The 25,049-nt window shown below is 44.2% G+C and overlaps 1 long non-coding RNA gene across 2 annotated transcripts; it reads left to right on the plus strand.

Moving 5' to 3' along the window:
* The first annotated feature begins 1,851 nt into the window (after positions 1–1,851).
* Positions 1,852–6,000, plus strand: LOC130180403 (uncharacterized). 2 transcript variants are annotated; one of them, XR_008829401.1, is made up of 3 exons: positions 1,852–2,041; positions 5,154–5,228; positions 5,529–6,000. It is a non-coding gene; the product is annotated as an uncharacterized LOC130180403 (long non-coding RNA). The 2 variants fall into 2 exon arrangements; XR_008829400.1 differs by lacking the exon at positions 1,852–2,041 and adding an exon at positions 4,467–4,965.
* Positions 6,001–25,049: the final 19,049 nt, after the last annotated feature.

A 25,049-nucleotide genomic window follows, 5' to 3' on the forward strand; every position in this document is an offset into this window, starting at 1 on the left:
TTGTTGAGTCTTTGGTTTGATACCGTCCAGAGGGTTTCCCATAATCCATCAGCACTCCACACTTACATATGCCTCTAACACACACACACACACACACACACACACACACACACACACACACACAACACACACACACACCACACACACACACACACACACACACACACACACCGTCCGTCCGTCCGTCAGTGTTGCTCGTCTCGGGGGACAGATCTGAGGTAATGGAGAACGACGAGGAATTAGCAACGTTTGCTTTTTTAACAGATTGGCGACAGCCAGTACCACACACACACACACACACACACACACACACACACACACACCACACACACACAGTATTTGGTGTTTCAGTCAGATTTTTACAGGTAGAATCAGCGACGTGAAGCAAAGTTAGGTTGAACGTCGCTGGTTTGGTCAGTTGAGTTTTGGTTGAAGGTTTAATTTAATTGATTTTGATCCACCTCTCTCTCTCTCTCTCTCTCTCTCTCTCCTTCTTCTTCTTCTTCTGGTATTTTATTGGCCTTTAAACTCTGAGAATCGACAGATGTACAATGGCCTCAGGAAGACTTCGGACCACTGCACTTTTTACAGACTTTAAACGGATCGATCTGTTTTGGGACTATTTTCAGCGGCGGATTGATCCACACTTGGGGCAGCAGCACAGTGTGTGTGTTTTTGGAACCACAGATGAATCAGATGCTGTGACACACACACACACACACACACACACACACACACACACACACACACACACACACACACACACACACAGTGTTATTATGAGACGTTCAGTGTTGGTTTGAGAATAAGAATATGGAATACTTGTGTGTGTTCAGGTGTGTTACTGGTGGTTTTGGTTGAGTGTTGTTCTGGCCGTGGTGTGAACGGAGGGTTGGCGTCCAATGAAATGTCTCTTTTAACTCTGTGTGTGTGTGTGTGTGTGTGTGTGTGTGCAGTTAATTGCAGTGTGTTGATTGACGTGTTGAGACTGGAGGAAAGATGAGAGCAACCTGCAGTATTCACTTTCAGCTTGGATGTAGATGTTAGCGGATATCGGATCTTTATGGATGAGTGTGTGTCGGAGCTCCGCGTCCTCTCGGGGTCAGAGTTCATCATAAATCCCGCACGGGGAGTTTCCCGCCGGGAACGGCACTGCAACGTCCAAGTTTACCTCAAATCAAACGTCAGAGTTTAGTCTGCAGCGTGGGCTCTGAGTATACACCCAGGATGATTATTTAAATGGAGCGAGTGAGGTCCGATGTGTTTGGACTCGACTGGAAATAGAAGAAAGGAACAAACAGTTTGAGTTTGGAGAGTGAAAGTTAGATTTAGTGGGTTCAGCCTGAGAGCGTGTTTTTGTATTTTACACTGAAGAGGCCAAAATGTTCCCGACAGTCGAGTCAAACTGAGAACACGCTGCTGCTGCTACAGGCTCCAGCTCCAGCCAGAACATTTCAGTCCCCGACTTCTTTACAAGTCACATAAATAATTTCAAACCAAAACGTCAAAATTCAAACAATTAAGGTTTTAACTTTTAACATGTTTTGATGGCTCGCGATAATTAAACCTGGAAAAGTCTTTGCAGGTTTTATAATAACAAACTGAGAGTCAGTTATTGAGGTCATTTATCTGACAGGTAATTTACCTGATCATCTTTTTCTCCCGAGCACAAAAAACTATTTCATATCCAACACTAAGTTCATTTTTTCCGTGTTTGTGAATGTGATTTGTTCTTCTGCAGATGTCGTTATAAGTTCGTGATAATTAAACATCTGGAGTTTCAGTGTGGGCGGAGCCGACCTTTGACAGCACTTCCTGTTGTCATGTGTCCCCGGTCGAGATTCAGGAATACGAGTTTGCGCTTGTGCGTAGGAATACGGCGGTTCAACGGTTGAGAAAATGTAGTTCCAAAGTAAAGGGCTGTTTGAGTTAAAATTTTCAAAATAAAGCGACGACGATTCAACCGATATTAGCTTTTGTGGCTAAAACACAGCAGCTCGTCACTCACTCACTTCCTGCTGCTCTCCTGAACCCAATGCAGGTAAATCACCTACTACAGATCACCACCCCTTTTTTACTCTTTACACTGTGCAACAAGATCATTTGAATTTTTAATTCATTATCTATAAATGTATTTATTTATTCATTGACTCGATTATATGTTTATATTTACATATATGTATTTATATAGTTCTACATTTATTACTAATTTATTTATTTCACAATATATTTCATAGCTGTATTTATCTATTTATTTATCTATTTTGGATTAAAATGGTATTCCATATGGAACTACTTGAATGGAGACACAGCAAACACCGCCCATGAGGCGTTTAGGGGTCATCTGTAAATTGCAGCAACAGAAAACAACCTGAGTTCGGCCCCCGTGTTCCGCCGCAGCTCAGACACGGTGTGGAGTTGTTTCATTCTGACCGCGGAGGTATTTGAACGCACCATCCTGAGCAGGACTGAGTGAAGCTTTGATGGACGGCGTCCAGACTTCCGCTATATTTACACCTCCACGGCTCAGAGTAAATTTAACTTCATCATCTCTGCTCCTCAAGTTGTTCCTGAGGCCGGCGGCCAAATCCCTTCCTCTTCGCCTCCTCTCGAGGTCACGAGGGGGCTTTAGCGGCCGCTGCTAGTTTTCTTCTTCGGTGGTGTGCGGCGGTGGGTGTGGTTGAGATGGAGCTGTCAGACGCCAGTTTCATTCTCTGAGGCCTCGCGCTGAGACCGAGGCCCTCACCGTTACCGTGGTGATGTTTGGAGGACAAGAGGAAGAAGGAGGGAAGGAAAGGAAAGGAGGAGAGAAGAGGGAAAGGGAGCAAGGAGAGGTGAGGAGGAATGGAAGGAAGCAAGAGACAAGATGAAAGTCAATTGCTTCCTTTCCCTCCTTGCTTCCTTCTTTCCTTTCCTTATCCTTCTCCCATCTTTTCCTTCTTTTCTTCCCTATCACCTCCTTTTCTGTCCTTCCTTCATCCTTGTCTCCTTTGTCCCTTCCTTCCTTCCTCTCTCCTCCTTCCTCGCTTCCTTCATTCCCTGATTTCTTCTTCCTGCCTTCTTTCCCTTCCTCTTCCTTCCTTCCTTCTTTCTTCTCCTCTTCCCAAGTTCCTCATATCCTCTCCGTCCTTGCTTCCTTCTTTCCTCCCTGTCTCCTTCTGTCCTTTCCTTTTCCCTCCCTCCCTCTCCCCTCGTCCCTCTGGAGGATTAGTGTTGCTCTGAATGGTTAACATGTCGGAGGAGAAAACAGAAGGTAAGAGGATTATCTCTCTCTCTCTCTGTCTCTCATTCTGTCTGTCTCTCTGTGTCTCTGTCTCTCTCTCTCTGTCTCTCTCTCTGTCTCTCCCTCCCTCTCTCTCTCTCTTTTCTTCTCTTGTCTGTGTTTGAAGTTTAAACGTGTGGAGTTGAGGGGAGAGAAGTCGAACGCCACGTCAGGACACGTCAGTGGCGGGAGGTAGACTCCGCCCATCATATTATTCTCCTCGGCAACAGTCAGAGCAGCAGCCATGTTTCTTTCTACGCATCGACCCACTGTAAGGCCCCGTTCACACCTGTTCACACCTGGCGTGAACACGTGTCTCCACATGTCTCCGGTGTCCTCTTGTTTTCTTGTTTTCTTGTTTGAAACACTAAAATATTTTCCGTTCATTATGACCTGTGTTGTTAATCAGACTGTCACATGAGATCCAGACCGCCTCCCAGTCTGGTGTGATCGGGTCTCAAATGTGTCCTAAATGCGTCTTGGGTGCGTTCACACCTGAACTTAGAGCTGTCCACCTGTGATTGGATGTTAAGAGGTCTTAACGGGTCTGAACTGGGCCTCAGTTAGTAGCATTTGAAACCAACTAAACCCAGAACCTCCTCGAGACCTGATCCTTTCAGTCCGGGTCGGGTATTTGGACTTGACTTCACCACCTGGTGGTCCAGCTCCATGAAGACTTTGTCCACAATGAAAACCCGTGTGTTTGCTTCCTGCTGAACTCGTGTGGTTCTGTTACACCTGGGTTGAATCCTGAACCCGGTAACACTGTGGTCACATGATGACGTCATGGTCACCGCCCTGATGTTCAACTAAAGGATCAAAACAGCCTCGTCTTCTTTTACATATTTGAGGTGGATAAGTTTCGTTTTTCCCTCAAACTCCACAGATGAAATCCGTGCAGCGCCTCTCCTCGTGATGAAGATGATGATGATGATGGTCTTGGTATTTGGACTCATGTCAGACGAGTGTTTTTCTCGGCGTCTGAAAGGCGACCTCGTCAGACGCTGACAGCTCGCCGCCTCGCTCCACTGTCCCTCTGAAGAACCAGAGAGGAACGGCAGGACGCAGCTTTGTCTGCCGCCACAAAGGACGACAAGACACCCGGCGGGCTGTGGATTTAACCCCCCCACTGAAACACACACACACACACACACACACACACACACACACACACACACACACACAACAGTGTGAGAGGCTACAGGTGGAGCTGCACTAAAGAGAAACTAATAATGAGGCAGCGGGAGGTTTCAGAGCCAGAATCAGGACTCAGCTGATCAGTCAGCTGTGGGAGAGGAGAGAGGGAAGGCTGCAGGGAAGGGAGGAAGTTAGAGTACAGAGAAAGGGCAGAGGGAAAGGAAGCAAGGAAAGGTTAGGAAGAGTGGAAGAAGGACAGAAATAAAGGATGCCAGGAAAGGTGAAGAGAAGAGGAGGAAGGAAAGGAGACGAGAGAAAGATGAAAGACAACACACATCCCTCCTTCCTTCCTTCATTCCTTCCTTATATACCCCCTTCTTCACTTCTTCAAGGAAGGAAGGAACGAAGGGAGTTAGGAAGGAGAGTGAGAAGTGAGAGGATCGTCAACAGCTAACAGCTGTCCAGATGTTGTGAACCGAGCCTCTGGCAGACAGATGGACGTCTTTAACTCCAACCCCAATACAAAAGAGGATGAATGGAGGAGGGAGGCGAGGAAGAGGAGGGAGGTGAGGAAGAGGAGGGAGGAAGAAACAACAGCTCACCTGCAAACACAGACCTCCACTTTAGTTTAATGGACACAAAGAGACAAACTCATTTCCTCCAAAACAAAGCTGCTGTGTTCAACCTCAGCCTCTGTGTGTGTGTGTGTGTGTGTGTGTGTGTGTGTGTGTGTGTGTTTACCTCCTCCTCACAGCCAATCAGAGGCGGAGCTCGGCAGCCAGCGGTGAGAGAGACAAAGCTGCTAATTAGTGGACTGGGCGATCAGCAGGTCAGTCGCACGGCAGGACACAACAAACACACACACACACACACACACACACACACACACATCTACCTGCTGTGTCTTTGGGCTGTTGTGTTTCCTGTGTGTGTGTGTGTGTGTGTGTGTGTGTGTGTGTGTGTGTGGAGGTGATCGGGGGTTAGCAGCAAACAGCAGGTTGACAGGAAAAACGGTGGAATCTTCCTTTAATCAGAGTCAGCAGGTCAGCGGAGGTTAAACAGTTTGTTCCTAAAAGACTTTAAGCCGCTCCGTCCTCTTTTCTTTCTTTCTTCTTCTCTCACTTTAAAGGTTTGACCTCTGAACGCGTCGCGGCCTGGAACCGGCGGTCTGCAGGCTGACCAGCAGGAGTCTGAGCGAGGACGAGGCGCCGCCCTCGGGGTCCGGCTGAAGTCTGCTGAGAGAGAGAGTTTTCTCTCTTGTTTCAGCAGAAGTTCATCTGCTGGATTTCAGCTGCATGAAGTGAAGCTGAGTCGTACGGCAGGTAAACGTCACCTGGACATTAAATGAATGGGACTTTTCTGCCAAGTTTGAATCCAGATCTCTGGAAAACGTTTCACTCTGAAATGATCAGATCGTTGAGATTTGAAAACCTTGACTTGAATCCATAAAACAGAAGTGTCAGCGATGGTTGGATGGAGCTGCAGGTCGTCTCCTTTCAGAAGCAGGAGCCACAATATTCTATGTTTTTAATGAAACTAGGAACAAAGAGAAGAGAATCCTCCTCGTGTTGATTTAAATAAACATCATTTTAAGTACATGAGTCTTCCAGCTGACTGAGATTTACATTTTATTCATTCATCATTTTGTGAAACTAGGTGAGTGTTTGAAGGTGCTCACAGTCACAGTCTCTTCCAGAGTTTTAATAATTAGGAACGTGAAACAAAGAACAGACTGTCAGGTCCGAGGGCGGGAAAGCTGAATTCAAGTGAATCACTGTTTAATGCAGCTGAACAATGTTGTGTCCATTAACTTCAAATAGAAACTTTATTAACGAGTCGAATCTTCACAACAGAAACAGAAACATCAGAATTAATTATCTGATTAAAACGACAATTTTCCCCTGATTTAAATGAGTCTGAACAAAAGCCACGATGAAGATGATGATGACTGTTATGATGATGATGAAGATGATGATGAAGATGCAGATGATGATAAAGATGCAGATGATGATGAAGATGGTGATGATGAAGATGATGACAATGAAGATGATGAAGATGCAGATGATGATAAAGATGCAGATGATGATGAAGATGATGACGATGCAGATGATGATGAAGATGATGAAGATAATTTTTCTGGTGTAAAATCAAAGAGCAAATGAACCTGGTGAATTTTTTTTTTTCTCAAGTGATTTTGACACGGAGCGTGATGCCATTTTGACTTCACAACCCCCCCCCACACACACACACACACACACACACACACACACACACACACACACACACACACACACACACACTCAGCCTCCTTCACCGAACGGCAGCAATCGGCAAATCTGTCACTTTTCACCGCAGGTAGCGATATAATACAGCCTGTGATTAATTTTAATGAGACACTTTATGGAGGAGAAACAGATCAAATATTAGAGAGGGAGAGAAAAAAAACTGATGTAATTACAGAGAGGGGGGGGGGCGAAGGGAGGGGGGGGTGGAAGAGAGAAGAGAGATAAGAGAGAGAGATGGAAAGGTTGAGAAAAGAAGGAAAGAATTTGACTTTAATTCACAGATCAGTAATAAAAACTGATGTAATGTTGCTGTTGATGCAGCAGGGAGGTCGGCGAGGCGTCATGGTGAACAACACAGTGACTTCAGCTTCAGAGTCCTGAATTGAAAATAAAACTCTAAAGAGTTTGTAACTACAGGAAACTAAAGTTTGTCCTGGTGCATGGATACAGGTAAACCACAGTCAGCTCCTCGTGGTCGTATCCCTCCGCCACTCAGACTAGATCCAGGTCACATCCTGTTTATCCAGAGTCAGAGAGAATATCTGAACATCTGTGTCAAGTCTTGAGTTATGGCTAAAAAGTGTTTTCTTAGGTCACCGTGACCTTGACCTTTGACCTTTACGCACCAAAGTCTAATCAGTTCTTCATTAAGTTCAAGTGAATATTTGGGCCAAATTTGAAGACATTCCCTCAAGGACTTCTGGAGATACTGTGTTCACAAGGCCAAAATCTCATTTTGTGGGGTCACCGTGAGCTTGACCTTTGACCCCAAAAAATATAGATCTGTTCGTCCTTGAGTCCAAGTGGACATTTGTGCCAAATTTGTAGAAGTTCCTTCAAGGCGTCCCTGAGATATCGTGTCCACGAGGACGTGACGGCCGCCGCTCCGACTGTCGCCGGGCGGACGAACAAAAGAGCTTGTGAAAAACGAGCCACTAGATTATAACAAGACACATTTCTGAGGATGTTGCATCACTTTGTGGTTGTTTTGGATCCTTTTCTAGTTTTATTTTGTTTTTTTGGTCATATAATCAATCAATTAGAGTGATTATTGGTTATTGGCCACAAGTCCCCCAGCTGCATCAGCTGCTCCCTCGTTTATAACTTGTAACTGTCAAAACTCGTCTCTGAGACGAGTCAGAGGAAAACATGAGACGCACAGAGGAGAAGAGGAACAGTCACGTGATCTGTCATGGTTTTCACTGTAACTTACACACACACACACACACACACACCACACACACACACACACACACACACACACACACACAGAGTAAATTAATAGCACTGTGAACGGTAATTTGCAGTGAGACAAAGACGTGTTAAACTCGCTCTAATTGCTGACAGCGTCGCTGCAGCAGGAAGCCATTTTGTCGCTCAGACGATGACTCACCACGACATCAGACGCCGGGAAGATCCTCCACCCCCTCCTCGCCATCACTTCCTGTTTCAGACAACACCTGTCAGTCAGACTGTGTGGGCGGAGCCTCTTTTTTTTCTTTTTGAAGGTGGCAGGAACAGAACTGATGGATCACTTTCCACTCAAGGGCCACTTACTCACTTCTTCTGGAGCTCTCGAGCATATCACACAGCCTTCATCAGAGTTGAGTTGAGCACAGTTCTCTTTAGGTTGGGTTGACGCTGACAACTTAGCAATCTCTTCTGATGAAGACCATGGAATGTAGTTGAGAGCTGAGAAAAAATGTTTTGTCAACTCCTGTTGCCATGGTCACCGTCATTCTTGACTGTCAAACTAGTTTAGTTTAGTTGGAGATTAGTTTGACAAAAGTTAACCCAGGTTTAATTTTACATCGGTTTAGTTTATTGTAGTTTGAGATTAGTTGAGTCTAGTTTAATTTAGTTAGGTTTAGTTTAGTTTGAGTTGACTTTGGTTTAGTCCAAGTTTCATTTAGTTTGAGTTTAACTTAGGTTTAGTATCTTAGTTTATGTTCAGTTCAGTTTAGTTTAACTGAAGTTCTATTTGTCTTTCAATCTACTTTCCAGTAAAACACGTTATATTTCAGCCAAGTCTTTCTTTTAGTTTAGTTTAGTTTAGTTTAGTTTAGTTTAGTTTAGTTTAGTTTAGTTTAGTTGAGTTTATTTTAGTCTGTGTTAACTTTAGTTTTAGAACTGTTGAGTAGTTTAGTTGATAGTAGTTCAGTTCAGTTTAGTATAGATTAGTCTGAGATTACACGAGTTGAGTTAGTTTAATTTGAGATTAGTTGAGTTAAGTGTTGAATGTGGTGTTGATTAGATTAGCTTGGTTTAGTGTTGAGTTTAGTTGTTGCTCTCTCTAACGTCAGTGTTTAAACTAAACAACTAAAGGTAACTATATCTAACCAGAGTGGTGGGGTCGTGTGAGGGTCGAGCCTTTGTTGTCTGCGTCTCTCAGAGGATCCTACAGCCTTTTAATGTGAAGTGTGAGGTCAGCTGACCAACAGGAAGTGAGGATGTCACCACAGCATCCGAGGGTTAATCCTCCTTTTGAACCTGCAGAGACCGTGTGTGTGTGTGTGTGTGTGTGTGTGTGTGTGTGTGTGTGTGTGTGTGTGTGTGTGTGTGTGTGTGTGTGTGTGTGTGTGTGTGTGTGTGTGTGACCCCTCTTCAGCAGCACTTGAGTTCGGGGTCGAGTGGCTGACAGACTCAAGAGTCTCTCAGAGTCTCTGGTCTCGGCTTCGTGATGTTTTCACGCCTCGCTGCTTGAGCGCCGCTTAAACATCATCTGTCCCGCCTGTCAGGACAAATGTCTTTTATAAGTGTCCTCTCCAAACTGTTGACACAAAGTTGGAGGAATATTGTGTAAAATATAATTTTATACTGAAGAATTAAGTTTTCCTTTCATTGGAACTAAACCAGGAAAAACTAAAAGCAACCCAGACAAAAATTACACCAAAGAAAAAAAATGTTGTTTTGATTTTTCCTCATTGTTTCATATCAATAAATAAATAACAAATTACGAGCAATGTCAACAAAATAAAAGTAGTTTGATTCTTTTTTATGATTTATAAAATAAAATCTTAATTGGTGCAAAACACAAAGAGGCCAACACTTGACCTGACCCTTCATTAGCGTCTGTCTGCAGGATCAGATCCAGCAGATCTCAGGTCAGCTGACGGAGCGTCGCAGCGCAGAGAGACCGCCAGCAGAGGAGGGTGCAGGATGTCCGTGTGTCAGCTGCTCCGTCTGTGGCTCCGCCCTAAAGTCTGTGGCTCCGCCTCAAAGTCTGTGGCTCCGCCTTAAAGTCTGTGGCTCCGCCTCAAAGTCTGTGGTGGAACACGGATTTACATCTTTACACAACGAGGTAAAAACCCTCCATGAGTAAGATCCTGCTTTCAAACCCCGTAAAACACGTAATATCAGCTTCCTGTCACAGTAAAAGTACTTCCTGTAGTTACAGTATCACAGTAAAAGTACTTCCTGTAGTTAAAGTATCACAGTAAAAGTACTTCATATGATTAAAGTGTCACAGTAAAAGTACTTCCTGTAGTTAAAGTGTCACAGTAAAAGTACTTCATATGATTAAAGTGTCACAGTAAAAGTACTTCCTGTAGTTAAACTGTCACAGTAGAAGTACTTCCTGTACTTAAACTGTCACAGTAAAAGTACTTCATATGGTTAAAGTGTCACAGTAAAAGTACTTCCTCTAGTTAAAGTGTCACAGTAAAAGTACTTCCTGTAGTTAAAGTGTCACAGTAAAAGTACTTCCTGTAGTTAAAGTGTCACAGTAAAAGTACTTTCTGTAGTTAAACTGTCACAGTGAAAGTACTTCCTGTAGTTAAACTGTCACAGTAAAGTACTTCCTGTACTTAAACTGTCACAGTAAAGTACTTCCTGTACTTAAACTGTCACAGTAAAAGTACTTCCTGTAGTTTCAGTTTTAAAATTAGTTGGTGATGATAACGTCAAACAGTTTTGCTGCTTTGTTGGAGTCTAATGGATCAAGATGACGTCATTTTGATGTGGTAACCATGTGATACTGTGTTTACGGGTCTGAGGGAGGATCTGGGTTCTGGTTCGGGTCCGAGGGAGGATCTGGGTTCTGGTTCGGGTCCGAGGGAGGATCTGGGTTCTGGTTCAGGTCTGTGGTCATGGCTGCCGTTTGTTTCTGTTCCTTCCTCTCAGTGTAAAACTCTCTCTGTGTCTCCATCCTGTCTCCTCTGATTGGATCAGCCGGATCGAGTGTCACAGCCAAGGAACCAATTAGCCACTGACATTGACCCCCTCCCCCTCCTTCTCCCGTCCTCCCCACCTCCTCCCCCCGGACCCAAACGGCGTCTTCACCCCGGCACACGGCACAGCTGTCGGCGTATTAGCCTTCCGCAGCCGCCGCCGCTAACCGCGCAGCCTGCTAACCCTGCTAACCCCCCCACCACCAGCACCATTAAAAATGAATGTGGAGGGGCTTTTAAAGTGGATGGGGGAGGGGGGAGGGGGAGGGAGGGTGAAGATTGTGCGTATGGAGGGGAAGAGGCTGCTGTTTTCCAGGGAAAATATTGTTATTGATCCCATCCCGTCGTTTTAGATGTAAACCGATCCGGCCTTAGATTTTTCTCAAAGTGTCTCGTTGTAACGTCCATCATCGCAGAACCCGATACCTCGTTAACAATTCTGGACCTAATGCAGCAGGATCGAGGGGGGGAGGGGTGGGGGTGGGGGTAAAGGGGGGGTGGGGGGGCGGGGGGAGGCACGTGTCCCAGGAGTGCATCAGGCTGTTGTCGCGGCGACGAGGACGATGGAGTCGAGTTATGAAAATGAAGTGGGCGTAATTGATTGGGTTGGTAAAGTTTTTATTCCTGCTTATTGATTTGCAGGCAGCGAACAATATTGATATCAGCAGAGGAACAACTCGATATGAAGTGAAACATAAACACGACAGCGCCGAGGAGAGGGAGGGAGGGAGGGAGGGAGAGGAGGAGACGACGAAGGAGACGAAAGGAAAAGCAGGAGAAAGTTGATCAAAACAGACGGAGAGAAAAGATACAGAGCTGAGCGACGAACGAAAGAAAGACGGAACGAGACGGTGAAAACGAGGAAAAGATAAAACTTGGACAAACGCTGAGAGAGAGAGAGAGAGCAAGAGAGAGAGAGAGAGAGAGAAAACCTGTATCTGGATAAAGACCTGTGATCACGGGGCCTTTAAGTTCTCCTGATGTAAATAAGTGTTATCTCCACTCAGGCTGCACTGGGATCAGATCTCAGAGGCACAGCTGGTGAAGCTAGCAGCTAGCAGCTAGCAGTCTCTGACATATGTGGCTGTAACATATATGACGACACCACTGCTGATATAGGTGACATATATGTCCTATATATTACATTTCTACATGAGTGAGTGTATTATAACATATTAATGATACATGCGCATGATAAACGACATTTTCTTTATGATCCAACTCCACTGAAAAACATTTACAGCTTTAATTCACAACAGAAAAACACAAACAGTTTAAATGTTGTCCTGCAAATTCTACATATTAATAACTTTTTACACCACTGCTCACACACTCACACACATGTGGACTCGTATTGCATTACCACACACACACACACACACACACACACACACACACACACACAGAGTGCAGGGCAGTGCGGTGTGTTAAAGTGTGTTAACCACATTAAAGGAGCTGTATAATGTGCAGCAGCAGCCTCCAGGAAACCCAAGCTGCTCTAAAAGTCACATTATAAATTTTTGATCAAATTGAGGATATTTTCCAAACGGCTGAAACCCGACGCCATATTTTCAGCCTCTGGTTTCCTTTTTCTTTTCTTGAAGGAGCCGCGGCGGCGTTAATGCGGCCTCTCTCCGGTTTCTGTTTGTCGCTTCCCAGTGTTCGTGTCTAAAAACTGGTGATGAGATTTGCATCGAGCGGAGAGGCACTAAAACCATCAAACCCACCGCTGTTTGGTCGGGCAGGATGGCAGGATGAGAGAGGGGAATGTAACCAAAGCTTCCAGATCTGTAATCGCCTTACACACACACACACACACACACTCTCTGTGATGGATAAATAGACTGCACACACACTCAGAGAGATGGACACATTAACTCGCACCTCTGTCTCTCAAGTTACATCTCGCTTTACACCCTCGCTTTTCCTTTTTCTTCCTCTCCTCTTCCTCTCTTCTCCTCCTTCATCAGGAAGTTTTTCTTTCGCACCTTTTCAGATCATTTAAATGTTTGTTTTGCTTCCTCATTCGGCCTCATCATCATCATCATCATCATCGTTGCTGTCCGTCCGCGTCTCAGTGACTCGCAGCGAGGTCAGCGGTAAAACAGGCTTCAGTTACGCACGGATCAACATTACAACCCTTACAAACTGTAAGGAGGTGAGAGGTCAGAGGTCACGGCACAAGCTGTTTCAGGCGCCGACTCCTTCGATCCCGCCTGAAGACGTCACACAGGGTCGATGAGGAGCACCAGGCTGGTTCTAGTGAGGCCAGGTACAAAATGAATAAGAAATAAAATCAAAAATAATAATTAAAAAAATAATGAATGAATATAAACAAGAATAAACAACTGGAGTGGTGACATCAGCTCCTCTCGTCCTCTTCGTGGTCGTATCCCTCCGCCACTCAGAATAGTTCCAGGTCAGTCTTAAGTAACGGCTAAAAAGTGCTTTCTGAGGCCACCGTGACCTTGACCTTTGACCCCCAAAGTCTAATCAGTTTGCCCTTGAGTCCTGGTAAAAGCTTGTATCAAATTTGGAGAATTTCCTTCAAGGCGTTACTGAGATATCGCGTTCACAAGGCCAAAGCTGCGTTTTCTGAGGTCACCATGACTTTGACCTTTGACCTTTGACCACCAAAATCTAATTAGTTCATCCTCGAGTCAGAGTGATTGTTTGTGCCGAGGTACAAGAAGTTCCGTCGAGGTGTTACTGAGATATGGCGTCGCCGGGCGGAGGGATAAAAAGCGGAGTCGTCCTGCGTCACTGAAGAGCGTCGCTCGAACTTTAAATGTGAAACTGCTTCATTCAGTGTTTTTAACAGTTAAAATCACCGGGTCCGTTTGATTTCCTGACCCACTGACTCTGAGGGAATCCAAACTGGGAGGAGACAACAACTCCCATGATCCTGCACTATTTCACGACGTCACCAAACGCCGTCCTTGTTGTTGTTGTTGAGATTGAGGCAGAATGTACGGACTGTACGTTTAACACTAAAACAGTGTTTTTCATTGAAGGAAAAAAAAGTATTCGATAGATTTATAATCAATATTGACAAAGAGGAACCTGCTCATTCGTGCGGTTACTCATCAGCCAATCAGGAGGCAGCAGTGCAAAGAATAAAATCCTGCAGTTTTTTTTTTTATTTTTAAAGTAAAATATCTGCTTTTAAATTCAACCATTTAACTTATGGATTTGCATGTCTGTTTTCTTTCGCTTTCTCAGAGACTGTGAACGCACCGCGACAAACAAACATGACACACACTCGCTCTCTTTCTACCCACACACTGTGACCCTCGCTCTATCACAGCTCTCACAATCTCACACACAAGCCTCTGCACACAGACTCTCTCTCTCAACAGCTGCAGCTTGTCACCACGACAACCTGACATCAGTAACATGATAATAATCAATCAATTAATCAATGGACATATTTATCCAAGAACACACACACACAGACACACACACACACACACACACACACACACTCCCCCCTCCTTCTCCCTCGGTGTGTTTACAGTCCTGGTTAGTGATGGCTGCTTCAGGACCTTCCTGTCGTCACCACCATCAGTCAGCAGATATTACCCTCGTCTGACCACACACACACACACACACACACTCACACACACACCTCATCAGCGTGCGTGCGTGTGTGTGTGTGTGTGTGGAGGTCAGAGTGTGTGTTAAATATTTCCCTGCAGCCTGGTGCGGACGGAGGACGGATTCTTCTCCGCCGACAGAGCTTCATGTTTTAGAGATGTGGTGTGTTAATAAGAGATGAGTGTTTACTGCAAAGCCTAAGTGTCTCTGTCCTCCACAAAAACACACACACACACACACACACACACACACACACACAGACGGCTCATATCTCGGCTGGTGCATTTGCTGGCCGTGCTCTGGCATGTTCCTTATTTATCCAGATCATTTGCAGTTATTTGTGTGCTGCGTTCAGGGGACGTTGGATTGCTGAGCACTGGATTTTCATCAGCTTTTCATAGGAACAAGAAGTGCTAACATAAGCTAACATGCTAGCTTGCTAACTGAAGGGAATATTAAAGGAATAACGCATCGGAATGAGTCAGAAAATGAGTTAGCATTTTATCACTTCCTGTTCCCTCGTCCTGAAGTCTCTGGCTTTTTGGTTGATGACTGAGAGAAAGTCTGTGTTTAACACAAGCTCGAGACATTTTCACATTTTATTCTACGACATAAAATCAGTCAGTAAATACTCCAGTCCTGATTCCTGAAGTTTTTACGTCTCGGTTGCTAATGAGTGTCTAAATGAGACACAGAGGTTGTCGGGGACGTTAAACTTTGTCGCGTTGAACATGAAAACAGATCTACTCACCTCTACAGCCCTGTTGTGTTTATATAGTGGCGACGCTGAAGTCATGTGACCGTGGTGTAGTTGGTTTATAGCCTAACATTAGCTTCTGATTGTGTTTAGGCTTCAAACATCATAAAGTGGTGTTCACTAGTGAGGAGGGAACCAGGGTGAAGCTCGGGTGGATAAACTCCTGCTGCCTGTTAAGCAAAACATTTTCCTCTTTAATTGAATAAATTCAACAATATACTGTATCATATATATATATATATATATATACATATATATCATACATGTATATCAATATAATCCTACTAGTTCTGATCCCCTTTGCTTTGTCGTCTTTTGTACTGAATCTTAAATATAATTTTAATGGTGGTTAAAATATCAATACCCATCCAAAGTTAATGTGTTTTATTAAATGTCCTTTGGTTTGTATTTGAACCCAAATCTCCCACCTTTTATTTGCCTTTGAAGGCAGCAGCAGATAATGTAACACTGCAGACTTCTGTCCACTGTAGCCTGTTCAGTTAGTGTTTGTAGATATGGTCAGCACACACACACACACACACCACACACACACACACACACACACACACATGGGTGAGGCAGTAATGTGGTTGCAGTCTGGTTAGGATCGATTTCCCGCCCACTCGCTTTAATAAATGTCTTCCCGAGTCATTAAAGGAGGAGAACGCATCAGCTGCATCGATCTGGAGCAGTTCATCACACACAATATTCACTATTTAGTCCAAACTGATGGTCGAGAGTCTATTACAGAGAGTGGATCACACACAGGAGAGAGAGGGGCCGGTCTATCAGTGTGATCGGGGTTTCACTGTGGTTTAGTGTTTGTTTGTTTGTTTGTTTGTTTGTTTACATCCAATGCTTCATATAAAATCCCACACTGTGACGGCTGTTTTCTTGTGGGTTTTTACGGACGTGGTTTCATGTGTGGCGACAGAAACAAAGGATTTCAGGGCAAATCGATTCATAAATCAGTTGATAGATGAGGTGGAAACTGGAGTCTGTCAACGTCCCGCAGACAAATAAAGGTTGGAAAAAAAAAACATTAAGTTGAGTTGAAATGCACCATCTGGGGTTTCAACTCCATCTACCAGCAGCTGAAGGAATGTGTGTGTGTGTGTGTGTGTGTGTGTGTGTGTGGTGTGTGTGTGTGTGTGTGTGTGTGTGTGTGTGTGTGTGTGTGTGTGCTTTCAGAGGGCGTGTTGACAGCTTCAGTCTTCATCAGGAGGATGTGAGTGTGAGTGTGTGTGTGAGTGTGTGTGAGTGTGAGTGTGTGTGTGAGTGTGTGTGAGTGTGTGTGTGTGTGTGTGTGTGTGTGTGAAGCGTAAGTGTGAGAGCAAGTCGTTCAGTGATCCTTAAAAATCTCCCTCATGTAAATTGATAGTACACCTTCTATGTTGTGCATTTGTAGTGTGTGTGTGTCTGTGTGTGTGTGTGTGTGGCCTGTGTAAGTTAAGAAGCACTCTGTGACCTTTGACCTCTGCCATCAGCTTCAGTCTAACCAGATGCTGTGAAAACCTTTTTTTCTTGATGTATGTTTCCAGCGGTGGAGGAAGTACTTGAGTCCTTTACTCATGTAAAAGTACAAATACTGCAAGTCCTGTATTTAAAATCCTACTTTATTCTTTAGGTTTCGGTTTGTTGTTTGTTTGTTTATTCATGTTTTAGTAGCAGCTAATTATGAAATGTGAAAAAGTGCTCCCCAAGCAGGAACTGTGTATGAACGGTAAAAGTCTTTACTCTCGTTGGACTGTGAGTAAAAATGAGAGTTGATCTGATGTAAATGTAAGAAGTTTAACATCAGAGCAGAGAGTCGTAGTTTTATCTGATACATGACACCACACATCATGAAGAATAAAAGAGGATCTAAAGTTGAGCCTTGTGGTTCTCCGCAGGTGATGGTGCAGAGGATGAAAAGGTCTGAAGGGAAACTGAACGTACCTGAAGGTAAGAGACAACACATCACCTGGAAACATCGACAGAGTCAAACTTCACTGACTCCACAGACAGAGCTGCTGTTACTCTGTGGTGCGTCCTGAAACCTGAGAGGAAACGCTCCAGGATGTAGTTTTGAACTTACTGTAGTCGACGACAATAACACATGAACACAACAACATGAAGACGAGGAAAATACAAGCATCTCATTTCCCTTAATGCCACCGGACCAATAACAGACACGGAACAGAACCAAGAAAACACAAACACCACTTAAAAACACCAAGACTGATATGACCTGATAAAAATATAACAAGGAAGAAATGAAAACAACAAAACATGAATATATGATGGTGTCTCTGCACGACTGATTTTTGCATCTCTCTTAGAAATTATGCTTCTATATATAAATAACTTGCTGCAGTTTGCTGCTGTAGTTCATGTGTTTTTCTTCAATATCCAGTGACAACCACAAAGAGACAGACAACAGCTGCAAAGAGGCTGAAATAAACACAATAACACCTCAAAGAGAAATAAAACAACCACAAAAACAACCACAACCACCTCGGGCAAGTGTTAGAAGCTAGACTGATCCGTCACTGGGTTTAGTCCCGACCCAAAATCTGCCCGTTTCACAAACCAGTTCACGGGACATTTAAAAAACCACAGAGGAACTTCAGTGACATGTTGATGCTGTTACCGACAGACACCTACAGCTCACAGGACGTGACGCAGTGCCGAGGACTCTGAAGACCACGTCAGGAGGGAGGACAGGATCCAGAGTCCTCAACAGGAACACGAGGTTTGTTTCTTCTTTGTTTGTTTGTTTGTTTGTTTGTATGCTTGCTTTTGCTGCGAGGTGATCATCACACACACACACACACACACACACACACACACACACTCAGTCATCTGCGTCTCTGCGCTGCATCGCTGTTGTTACTGTAATTGTCGCCTAGCAACAGGTCGGTGCCCTCTGTTATTATGTTTACTGGAAATGTTTGTTGTAAACAAGGACAAGGGAAGAAGGGGGGGGGGGTGGAGGGGGAAGGAGGGAGAGGAGAGGGAAGGAGGGGCAGTCGAGGAGGGAAGGAAGCGAGGAAGGAGGGAGGACATGAGGAGAGTGTGCGAGTGTGAAGAGGTGAGTGTGCGGTGAAGTGGCCCGCTGCTAAAATCTATCATTATCCAAAACAAAGCACTCCGCTGCCGGCCGGCCACGCCCCCACCTGACTCTCAGGACTCATTCTCCCATAATTCCTCTGACCCCCGGCCGAGGCTAAGTAGCATTTGCCAACCAGTTTGTGATAATTACCGCTTTGAAATGCCAGCGCGCCACGGGGCGAGCTCGGCGCCATGCTAGGGCAGCGTGCTAGCGTATGCTAATGGCTAAACAACATGATAAGTCCTTCAGGGTGAAGCAGAGGGTGCTGTAAATAATTACTGGTTAGCTGTTAACTGTTAGCTTGTGGTGGTAGCTTTACTGTATGACTGGAAAGGTGGTTACACTTAGCCATTAGCTTACAGGGGGCCATGTGGAAAGGCCTTTGGAGTCAATAATTAGCGACTAGCGGTTAGCATTTTCCTCATAAAAGGCTGCAGACAGTCGATTGGTGAAATTTTAGCAAAGAGGAGGAAGCAAATCAGACTGAGCTGAGAGTTCAGGCAAAGATCCTTTACAGAAAAACAAACTCAGAGTGTCCACTTTATTAACATTAACATTTTGACAGAGCGGGAAATGCTACTCACGCACCTGTCATCACAGATCATGTGATCACAAGCTCCACATTCATTCATTCATTCATTCATTCATTCATTCATTCATTCATTCATTCATTCATTCCTTCGACTGCAGATACTCAGACAGAATACACCTTTAAGAAATCTTGTTATTTCATTTGAGTGGAGGAAAACATTTAAGTCCTCTTATTTTCAGGCAACTCTGATTGGTTAACTACCTCGAACCCAGATGTTTCAAAATAAAAGTCACAACAAAATAAAACAAAGAAAAAACAATATCTCACAGTAACAAAATACCATCATGAAAAAATAAGAATAGAATAAATGCTACTTGGTTGAGTATTTAAAACTGCTTATACGTTTAAAAATAAAAGTTTTAACCAGTTGAAAAACTTACTGTAAAACTCTCTGATGCTAAAATCTTTATTAATTCCTGCTGGATTTAAACCTCTAAGATTGTAAATGCAGGAAACCTCATTTTAAATGTTAGGAAGGTTAATGTCGTGTACTTGTATGTTTTGACTGTTTGGTGGCAGCACACTCAGTCCTGCCTGCTGTCATTACTTCCTGTTTTACAGTGAAAGTACTTCCCTTAGCTGTGTCCCAACTCAGGGGCGGCGTCCAACAGAGGCTGCATTTGAAGCGGCGCTAAACTAGACTGTCCCATTTCAAAGGCTCCTTCCACTTTATTTAATTTTTATTGAACCTTTATTTATTCAGGTAAATCTCAGTGAGATAGAGATATCATTGTCAAAAGAGACATTAAAAACATGATAAAAACTATTCATCAACAGATTGTCAAAAAAGACTTTACAAACAATTTAATTGCAGCCGACGAATCCGTCCTTCTTTTCCTTTTCCACCCGTTGGATCCTTTGTGGCCCAACATATCCCAAGATGCATTGTGCACTGGTAATGAAAGCAAACAGCACTGACAGAGAGTCTGAGGATCACACATGTAAGTACTGTGTTTCAGCTCTGTTCAACAGCTAACGGTCCAACTGTTAAAACCAAGAGGCTTAAAACAAAAAGTCTTTGTGGAAAAAGGTTACGTGGTGCAACGCAGGTGCAAATCCCCCGTAGACCAGACCGTCTCACTTCAGTTCCACCTCGGTGACGTCTGCGCCTTCGTAGACCGCGTCCTCCGAAGGATGCGGCTCCTGAATTAAGATCCAGCTTGTGTGTCTGTTGGTTGTTTTGCTTCCTGCCCCATGTGTGTTTCCCGCCTTTGTGATTGGATGCCCCGCCCAAATTAGTTTCACCTGTTTCCTTATTAACCTGTTATCACCTTCCTTGTGTGTTTAGTCTCCGTGTTCCTCTCACTTTCTGTCACTTTGATAGTTATTATTATTAGTTGTAGTTATTGTTGGTATTATTATTATTATTATTATTATTATTACAAAAACTACAATAATCCAAAAAAATACACATTAAATCCAAAGTATATGTCAAAGACAGTTGGAGAAAGAATGTGCCACATAGCATTTTTTATCATTTTATTATCCCAGAAAAACCCAAGCTGGTTTAAAAGGAAGTAGAGAACGTGCTGCCATGATAAATGCCAAGATGCAGAAACGTAAACACATCGAATTCATGACAAATTTAGGCAAAATAAAGATGATATCATAAAGAACAATATAAAAAAACACAAATTAAAGTAAATCTAAAAGAGCCTCAAACTTGTTTTTATTCCTCTCACGTTGCTGTGCAGAGGAATTCTGATTCTGGACTTGAAAAAGAAAGTAAAAGTTAAAACAAAACCTTGATGACCGACCGTCCACTCTGTTCTTTCTCCGCGACGTTGGTTCCTTAAACTACAGGCCAGATCTGCTGTAGTCTTCCTGTTTGCAGGTGCGGCCGTGAGTCGTACTCAGAGATGAAGCGAGTGAAACGCGATTCGTTGTAAAGCGTCTGAAATGTGAAGAATGAAAACAGCAGTTTGGTCGTTTTACACACAGTGTTTGGAAACAGGTGAACAGAGAATATTAAACACAGAAACCCATCACTGTCAGCTGTGCAGGTGTCTGTGTCTTCACTCAAACCGTGGTTACCGTGGCAACAGCAGGAGGGAGGATGAGCCCTGACTTGCTGGTGCACACACGTGCATCCACAAATGCATCCTGGGTAGCTATTAGTCTCAGCTTGCCTTCCATCAGACAGGAGTGTGTGAGGAAGACTCCGACTGATGAAGAGAGGAAAATAAAAGTGATGCAGCTTTCTCTCTGAATATATTTTCATGTGTGTGTTTGTGTGTTCATCTGAAGTGTGTATTTATTGATCTCATGTCAGTCATGAATCCTAAATAAAGCCACTTTCAGATTCATGAGTCAGTTTCACACCTCGGAGTCGACGCATCAGAAATAGAGCAGACATGTAGAGAGCAGAGCTACGCCGAGCGAGCGAGCGAGCAATGAGCGAGCGAGCGAGCGAGCCGCTCACAGTCGTTACTGGTTCCAGTGCTGCCCAAACCCAAACGGTCCTATAACGACTCCACACGTAACGGATTTCAAGGAAACTATCGTAAATCCAGAAACTTTAGTTTTTATGTGATTTCGTCTCTTTGTGGTTGTTTCGTCTCTTTGTGGTTGTTTTGTCTCTTTGTAGTTGTTTCATCTCTTTGTGGTTGTTTGTGTCTTTGTGGTTGTTTGTGTCTTTGTGGTTGTTTCGTCTCTTTGTAGTTGTTTCGTCTCTTTGTGGTTGTTTGTGTCTTTGTGGTTGTTTCGTCTCTTTGTAGTTGTTTCGTCTCTTTGTGGTTGTTTGTGTCTTTGTGGTTGTTTGTCTCTTTGTAGTTGTTTCGTCTCTTTGTGGTTGTTTGTGTCTTTGTGGTTGTTTGTGTCTTTGTGGTTGTTTCGTCTCTTTGTGGTTGTTTCGTCTCTTTGTGGTTGTTTCGTCTCTTTGTGGTTGTTTCGTCTCTTTGTGGTTGTTTTGTGTCTTTGTGGTTGTTTCGTCTCTTTGTGGTTGTTTCGTCTTTTTGTGGTTGTTTCGTCTCTTTGTGGTTGTTTTGTCTCTTTGTAGTTGTTTCGTCTCTTTGTGGTTGTTTTCGTCTCTTTGTGGTTGTTTCGTCTCTTTGTGGTTGTTTGTGTCTTTGTGGTTGTTTCGTCTCTTTGTGGTTGTTTCGTCTCTTTGTGGTTGTTTCGTCTCTTTGTGGTTGTTTCGTCTCTTTGTGGTTGTTTCGTCTCTTTGTAGTTGTTTTGTGTCTTTGTTGTTGTTTTGTGTCTTTGTGGTTGTTTCGTCTCTTTGTGGTTGTTTCGTCTCTTTGTAGTTGTTTTGTGTCTTTGTGGTTGTTTCGTCTCTTTGTGGTTGTTTGTGTCTTTGTGGTTGTTTGTGTCTTTGTGGTTGTTTCGTCTCTTTGTGGTTGTTTCGTCTCTTTGTAGTTGTTTCGTCTCTTTGTGGTTGTTTGTGTCTTTGTGGACATTTTGTGTCTGTAGTTCTGACTAACTACTAACCTTTACACACTACATTATACTTTGACATGAACCTTCAATAATCAGATAGAGAGCAGTGGTTATATAAATAGGATCAATAAAGTGAAAGGAGTGGAGATAGAAGGTTCGATGAGAAGTCCACAGGTGTGACAGGTGTGACAGGTGTGACAGGTGTCTTCACTCATTAGTCCGTCTTACATGCTGTATATGGAGTTCTTTCTGTGGCACGTGTCGTACTAATGTTTACAACGTTGTGTTGGACAGCAGCGATCTGAACATCCTGTCACACCGCGGTCACACCCATCTGATTCGTCGTGGCGTTTGCAGTCCCCTCGACCTGTGATGTGATGTGTCACCTGGGCAGGTCAGACATCCCTCAGCATCACAACATCGCAACATCATAACACAAATCCTCCATCCTGCGGCCTCCATGTGTGCGCTCAGACCTGCCCAGGTGACGCTTCACTGCCACCGCCGCCACCTTCACGTTCTGCCAAAAAACACACACACACTCTTCTTCATGTGTGTATTTATGTATGCGTGTTGATGAGTCACTGTGTGTGTGTCTCGTCTCCATATTTATTTGATACTGGTCCATATTTACCCGATTCTGTGTGTGTCAATCTTTTTATGTCTCAACGTGTGTGTGTGTGTGTGTGTTGTGTGTGTGTGTGTGTGTGTGTGTATGAATGTGTGAGTCAGTTGTGTGGGTGTGTATGTTTTTATGTCTATCTCAGTGTGTGTGTGTGTGTGTGTGTGTGTGTGTGTGAAGTGTGAATTGAACAGAGCTGTGACCAGATGGGCTCTGTAGATCAGGTTACCTGTTTATAGACCAGCATCTGTCCACCCTGTCAATCAAACAGAGAGACAGGGAGGGGAGGGGGAGGTGGCAGGGTGGGGGGTGGGGGTGCAGTGGGATGGGGGGGTTCATTCATTTTCAATCTGTTTACCTCAATCAACTCTGATCGGCATCATTCGCTTTGGCTCAACAAACTTTTCCAGGTGAAGAAATGTCAAACAGAATTGAAGATAACGTCACGTATGAAGTGAAACATTTTCACACGTGAAATTGTATCTTAAAAAAACACACATGAATTGAAGCCTTAACGTGACGTTTAAACTTCACGTGTTGAAGACGACATGATTTCACCTTCCCATGTGAGAAAGATCCCGCCCCAGGTCAGGTGATGTCATGTGTTCCCCCGGTTCCTCCAGGTCCAGACTCCAGCTCCACATCCTGGTTTCTAAACATCAGTAATGTGCTGAGGCGAAGGAAAGTCGTCCAGCTCCTGAAGCCCCTCCCCCTCGCTACTGTCTCCCCAGCACCTCTGTTGACTTGTGAAAACACTTTGGTTAATGACGGCTCCCTCCTGATTCTAACGGTTGTTGTGGCTGCTGAAGGTTTAAGCTGCTGAGGAGACGAAGCATGAAGAAAACATGTTGTGTGTTGTGTGTGACACAGGAAGTGGACTTCAGGTAACCCTGTGCCTGATACGACCCTTAGCGTCTCCTCAAATGACCCCGCTACGGCAGCAGGGGTAGCGGACCTAGGTTGTCATGGTGACAATAGCAAAGTCACGGAGTGTACCAACAGTGATGTACCGGATCACCGTCACCATGGTTACAATAATAAACACATGGAGTGTACCAACAGTGACCTACAAGAGATTTGTTGCCATGGTTACAATAACAAACACGCGGAGTGTACCGACAGTGACGTACCACACCATCATCGCCATGGTTACAATGATAAGCGGTCACGGCTTGGTTAGGTTCAGGAAAAGATCGTGGTTTGGGTTGGACTTAGTAGGCTACTTCCTTAAGATTATTAGATCTTTGTTGTCATGGTTACAATAATAACAACGTGGTGAAGGTTGTCAACCGGGATAATGGGAATCGAACACCGGCCTCCTTTGTGAAATTCATGTGTTTTGTTGACCCATTCGTCCGACTCAACCTCCCGTCATCGTCAAATGCGACCACTAATGTTGCCTAGCAACAAAACCTAACTATGGGTCATAATGACCCGCTGACAGACGACCTGATGGATTCCAGAACCTCCCGCTTCCTAAATGTAGCTTACATGCGCTGATGCTAACCTCCATAGCTTTCAGTGTTCTGAAATGTGTTGTTAACACAGCGTTATGGTCTCGCCACCATATTATACTTCACTCTGATGTCAGATGTTAGCGCGCTAACGTTAGCTAACAGTTCAGTTTGAATGTCTAACAGCTGATCTCTATGTTTTGACGTATCACATGTAAAACTCCACTTAGCTAACATTTAGGTTTGATGTATGAGCAGCTGCTGGCTCCACATCCAGCGGAGCTTGTTAGCACTAGCGCTAGCTCAGCGACTAGCGCATCCGTCACGTGGCCTTACCTGGATGAGATCTGAGCTCCTCCACATGTGGTCTGGACGATGTGGTCGGACTTGAAATCCCTGTTGCTTGCAGTTACACCATCATCATCATCATCATCATCATCATCATCATGACTGAGACGTGTCTGAATCTGCAGAGTCACTGTCTCTGAGAACGATAGAAAATGCAAAGAATACAGACGATGGTTGTTTTTATCCTTTTTCTTCCATGTGTTTCTATTTTTGTTTCTTCCCTTTTCTTCTCTTCCTCTTCTTTTTCTCTTCCAACGTATCCACCTCTTCTTCCTCTTCATTTTCTTTCTTTATCCTCTCCTCCGCTCTTCCATCACCTCATCTCTCCTTCCCTTCCTCTTTCTCCCTCCTCCT

The sequence above is a fragment of the Seriola aureovittata genome, chromosome 13 (genome assembly GCF_021018895.1).
Source record: "Seriola aureovittata isolate HTS-2021-v1 ecotype China chromosome 13, ASM2101889v1, whole genome shotgun sequence".
Classification (NCBI taxonomy): Eukaryota; Metazoa; Chordata; class Actinopteri; order Carangiformes; family Carangidae; genus Seriola; species Seriola aureovittata.